At 47.3% G+C, this 6,000-nt stretch overlaps 1 protein-coding gene across 3 annotated transcripts in view; it reads right to left on the bottom strand.

Annotated features, from left to right (window-relative positions):
• Window positions 1-4,363, bottom strand: part of LOC123940644 (inhibitor of carbonic anhydrase-like) — a 43,290-nt gene extending 38,927 nt beyond the window's left edge. For 2 of the 3 annotated variants that reach the window (XM_046003615.1, XM_046003613.1), the window contains exon 1: window positions 4,030-4,363. The gene's annotated coding sequence lies outside the window, so the exon portion shown is untranslated. The remainder of the gene's footprint in view (window positions 1-4,029) is intronic. The other variant, XM_046003612.1, reaches the window with a different exon arrangement.
• Window positions 4,364-6,000: the final 1,637 nt, after the last annotated feature.

A 6,000-nucleotide genomic window follows, 5' to 3' on the forward strand; every position in this document is an offset into this window, starting at 1 on the left:
AATGAAATCGTGCCATTTGCAATGACATGGACCTAGAGGGTATTATGCTGAGCGAAATAAGTCAATCAGAGAAAGACAATTGTCATATGATCTCACTGATATGAGAAATTTGAGAGGCAGGGTGGGGGGTCGTGAGGGTAGGGAGGGAAAAAATGAAACAAGATGGGACTGGGGAGGGAGACAAACCATAAGAGACTCTTTATTTCACAAAACAAAGTTAGGGTTGCTGGGGGGTGGGTGGGAGGGATAGGGAGGCTGGGTGCTGCACATTGGAGAGGGTATGTGCTATGGTGAGTTCTGTGAAATGTGTAAGCCTGATGATTCACAGACCTGTACCCCTGAAGCAAATAATACATTATATGTTAAAAAAAAAACTTCTAAAATAAAATAAAACAAAATGTTGCAACTTTGGGGCAGACAATTATATTTTTAGAGAGGACATAGAACATAATAACCAAAACATAAAAATTTGGTAAGTGAACTTGGTCAAAATGTAAAGCATTCACTCTTCATGGGATGGTGTTTAGAAAATGAAAAGAAGCTAAGCTACAAACTTGGAAAAAATAATCGCAATACATCTATGTGACCAAGGACTTATATCCAGAATATGTAAAGGGCTTTTAACTCAGTAATAATCCAAATAACCAAATTAAAAAATGGGACAAGATTTGAACAGATAATTCATAAAAGAAGACTCATGAGTGGCCAGTTAAGAACATAGAAAGACGTTCAACATCGTTGTTCTTCAATGAAACGCAAAGTAAAACCATGGTGAAATACCACAGCAGAAATGGTTAATGTGAAAAGACCGATAATACCAAGCACTGGTGGGATTCGGAGGAACTGAAATTCTCCTACGTTGCTGGCAGCAAAGTAAAAGGTACAACTACTCAACAAAGTTTGGCATTTTCTTAACTAGTTAAATATGACCCAGAAATTTTACTCCTAGAAACTTGCCCGAAAGAAATGAAAACCTGGAGTGCCTGGGTGGCTCAGTCTGGGAAGCATCTGTCTGCCTTTGGCTCAGGTCATAATCCTAGGGTTCTCAGATTGAGTCCCTGAGCAAGGAGCCTGCTTCTCTCTCTGCCTGCCACTCTCCCTGCTTGTGTGCTCTCTCTCTCTGACAAATAAATAAAATCTTAAAAACAAAACAAAAACAAGAAGTGAAAACATGTCTACCCAAACATTGATAAAGTTCATAAGCAGCCTTATTCATAATATCCCCAAAAAGTTCATCAACAATGAAGATGTAGATAAACTGTGGTAAAGCCATACAATGGAATACGACTTATCGATAAAGAGAAACAAACTATGATACATGAAACAATGTGAATGAATCGCTAAACAATTGTGCTGTGTGAAGCCAGTCACGACAGACTATGTACTGGGTGGTTCCATTTATGTGAAACAGCGAAACTTACCTCTAATGGCAGAAAGTGGGAATGAGGAGGAGGAGGACACTTTGGGAGTGATGGAAATGTTCTATACCTTGATCATGGTGGAAGTTATATGGGCAGGTAGAGTTACCAAAATTCATGAAACTACATGTGTACTTAAAATGAGTCCATTTTATCATATGTAAATTATACTTCAGTAAAAATTATTTTTTAAAAAGAGTTTATTTATTTGACAGTGAGAGATAGAGACAGAGCACAAGCAGGCAGAGAGGCAGGCAGAGGGAGAGACATAAGCAGGCTCCCTACTGAGCAGAGAGCCCGATGCAGAACTCCATCACAGGACGCTGGGATCGTGACCTGAGCCGAAGGCAGCGGCTTAAACCACTGAGCCACCCAGGCATCCCAGTAAAAATTATTTTAAAAAAGAAAGAGAAACAGAGACTACAAGCCAGCTAGCCTAAGCCAATTCAATAACACTCCATGTCAGTCATGTGACAATTTCAAGAAAGGACAGTCAGAGCCCACTGTGGATATTTCAGATGGATCCTGGGAGGGAAAAGCTGCTGGCGGCCGCGTGCTCACCGTGTGGAGAAATCTCATAGGCTCCAGAGAGGCTGAGGTAGGAGGGGGAGGCCAAAGTGGACGTACAGACTGTTCTGAACCTTTGGTTCTTGGCTCTTGCAAGGTCTACTAATAATAAACCCCTCTCTTCTGATCTTTTTAATTTTAAACTGTTTGGTTGCCTTTCTGGCATTTGCCACCAGAAGCGCTCTTGTCAGAAGAGAACACTGAGCTTTGAAGAAAGCACATCCGAGACTCCACCCTGATCCATATCCAGTGCCCAGTGGGAAGGACTGTGGGGGTGTTGGAATGGGGGAGAGGTAGGCAGCTTTTGCCTCTGGTTTGTAAATAAAGAGCCGATTGGGAAATGAGCTTTCATTCAGTGCCCTGACATTGCCAGGAGAGGAGACAGAGGAAGAAAAACAACACACATCCTATTCAGGAGGAACTGGGGAGCAACCAGGGGCCTTCACTCTGGATTTCCTCATGGCTGTAGGTGGAACACGGCTGTCCACTACCTTTCCAGCCTTTCCCAGCCCCAGCAGATCTGGCTGTGTGGCCCCATGTGGCAGTGGTAGGCTAGGAAGGAGCCCACCATGGCGCTCCTTGACCTCCTGCTGTCCCCAGGTGACCCCTCTCGTCAGGTAAGACACCTTACCACTCTGGAAGTTATTTAAAACAGCCTCTCCCGCTCCCCCTGCATGCTTTCCCTCTCTCACTTTTTCTCTCTCTGTCAGATGGATGAATAAAATCTTTAAAAACAAACAAACAAACAAATAAAAACAGCCTGAGGCCAGGCAGAACCAGGGCTAGAAAGAACCAACACCTGTTGAGCCTTGGGGGATTTTTCACATGTGTGAGCTCATTGACGGTGTACCTCGACTTACCTTCCTTACAGTTACCCAGCTGAGAGCCCTGGGCTCCTTCTGTCCAACACAGGAAGGAGCCCCCTACATTTATATGCAGGATTTTTACCAGTGATACTCACCTGTGTCTAGAGCTCTATCATTAGGTACATTATCTCATTCCACTTTCGCAGTGTTGGTTGTGAAAAAGCAATTCCTGCTGAACTAAGGAGGAAACCAGTTCAGAGAGGTCAAGAGATGGCCCAGAGTCACACAGAACTGAGTGGCAGGTGGATCCTATTCTAGGATGATTGCTTTTCCCGTATGTTCCTCTACCTCTTCCTTGTGTGGTAAGGATGGGAGATGCTGTACAGTTCGAAGCAGGAAAAACCCTTCTGGTTAGATACCTGACAGGTCAAGAATACCTAACATTAGGGGCGCCTGGGTGGCTCAGTGGATTAAAGCCTCTGCCTTCGGCTCAGGTCATGATCCCAGGGTCCTGGGATCGAGCCCCACATCGGGCTCTCTGCTCAGCAGGGAGCCTGCTTCCTCCTCTCTCTCTGCCTGCCTCTCTGCCTACTTGTGATTTCTCTCTGTCAAAAAAAAAAAAGAATACCTAACATTAAGCCCCTCTCCTGCTTAATGATAACACAGTCATGGACCCTGGGGAAAATCCCTTCTTTCCTCTGATCCTATTTCCTTGGCTGTGAATGGAAGCAACAGCTTTGAAGCCAGGTGTCATAAATCTTTTGGGGAATGGGCTAGTATTTTATCGGCTTTGTGGAATATATGGTCTCTGTAGCAACTACTCAGTTCTGTCCTTGAAGCCAGAAAGCAACCACAGGTAATACTTATCTGAATGAGCATGATTGTGTTCCAATAAAATTGTATTTATAGATACTGAAATTTTAAATTCTTATAATTTTCATGTGTCAAAACTGTTGTTCTTTTTATGTTCCTTCAACCATTTAAAAATGTAAAAAGCCATCCTTAGCTCCCCCAGCTGTACATCAGGAAGCAAGCCGGATTGGGGCCCCTGCCCTAGGCTACAAACGTTTGTTGGGTGCCTGCATGCACCACGGGGCAGAAGCACCTTGGGACCAGCCAGGCCCTGGGCTGCTTCCTGACTCCTGAGACCCAGGACTCTCAGGACTCCTGACCCTCCGCTGGCACCCAGGCTGGGTCTCGGAGAGCAAGACCCCACCGGGCTCCCAGAGCGCACTCACCCAGGGTCCCTGCACACAGCAGGGCGTATACGGCGAACCTTATAGTCCGCTGCGGGTAGGCGACACTGACTCGCGGCTCCCTGCGCCCAAGCAGGCGGCTGTGTGTGGCGGTGGGGTACGGGTAGGGGTGGCGGATCCGCCTACTCCGAAGAGTTAGCCTTTTGGGCAAATCACCCTCGCCACGCACACCCCCTCCCCGACACCTCCCAGGGGCCGCTCGCCGGCAGCCCGGGCCCTCCGCAGGGCTGGAGCGCGGCAAGCTTCGGGCTACGCTCCCGCCGACCCGCGGCCACCCCCTCGGCCCAGCTCCAAGAGCAGCGAGGCTGCACCTCTGCTCGCGGGAGGGGGTCGGCCCGCCGGAGCTGCGAGTGGAAGCAAACTCGGAGCCCGCTGCCGGGACGACCTTCTCAGAGACGAACCGAGGCCGGAGGCAAGTGATCCGCCGGGCTCCCAGTTTAGTTACTAGAACGTACGTTCCGTGACCCCTGGGCCATCATCTAGCCAAGCAGCCCTTAGATGTTTGGAAAACACGGACTCCATAGGAACGGGGGCGCCGTCCACAGGATGAAACTGAGGGACTCCTCCCCCAGGGAAGCATGTGCACACTTACACACAAAGTTTTCAGCACAGTTTTCAGGAATCATCCGACTCTTCTCCGAAAGTTTCTCCGCAGCCCACTCCAGGTCCCTCCTGGAAGCCCCTCTTATAAAAGACGCGGTTCTGTACAACCCTCTGCTGAAGGCTAAGGTCAGGGGAAACGCTGAACCTGAGAGCGCTGCTTCTGCTTGGTCCTGCCGCCTACAGCCCAGTCCTCCTGAAGTCTGTGAGCTCCACTTGGGGAAAATTTAGATCAAGTTTTAACAACTTTTGCTGAAGTATAATAAACATACCTAAAACTTTACGCATCCTAAGTGTACAACAAATTATCACAGGTGAACACAGCCATAGAGCCACCACCCACATCACCGAACAGAGGGGGGGCCTGGGTGGCTCAAACGTTAAGCCTCTGCCTTCCCTCGGGTCATGATCCTAGGGTCCTGGGATGGAGCCCCACATGGGGGAATCCCTGCTCGGTGGGAAGTCTGCTTTCCCTCTCCCACTCCCCTGCTTGTGTTCCTGCTCTCTCTCTCTCTCTGTGTCAAATAAATAAATAAATAAAATCTTAAAAAAACAAAACAAAACAAAAACATGAACAGAGCCGGGATGGCCTCCTGGTGCCTTCTTCCGGTGGCTTCCCATCCCCCCACAAAGATATATGTTATCCTGACTTCTAACAACATAGACAAACGTTGATTTTTAAACATTATAGGTATGGAACCATACAATATATATAATGGTGTGTCTGGCTTCTTTCACTCAAGTTTTTATTTGTAAGATTCCTCATTGTTGTTGCGTATAGCTGTCCTTCATGTGTTCTCTGTGTTGCATATTATCCCATTCTTTTTTTTTTTTTTTCTTTGAGAGAGAGAGAGAGAGAGTGAGAGAGATCACAAGCAGGCAGAGCAGCAGCCAGAGAGGGGAGGAAGCAGGCTCCCTGCTGAGCAGAGAGCCCGATATGGGGCTCGATCCCAGGACCCTGAGATCATGACCTTAGCTGAAGGCAGAGGCTTAACCCACTGAGCCACCCAGGCGCCCCTATTATCCCATTCTTTATCTTTCCTTTTGTTGATAGTAGTTTCTAGTTTGTGCTCTTATAAAGAGCCAGTGAGTGCTGCTATGAACTAGAATGTTCATAGCACATGTAGTACATGTAGGTATGCATTTTGTAGGATATTTCCTGGGAAGAGTAATTGCTTGGTCATAAAGTAGAAGTATGTCTAATATGTACAACCAAACAGTTTTGCAAAGTGGTTGAACCAATTTGCACTCCCAGCTTAAGAATATGAGAGTTTGGGCGCCTGGGTGGCTCAGTGGGTTAAGCCTCTGCCTGCGGCTCAGCTCATGATCTCAGGGTCCTGGGATTGAGTCCCG

The sequence above is a fragment of the Meles meles genome, chromosome 4 (genome assembly GCF_922984935.1).
Source record: "Meles meles chromosome 4, mMelMel3.1 paternal haplotype, whole genome shotgun sequence".
In the NCBI taxonomy this organism is placed as follows: domain Eukaryota; kingdom Metazoa; phylum Chordata; class Mammalia; order Carnivora; family Mustelidae; genus Meles; species Meles meles.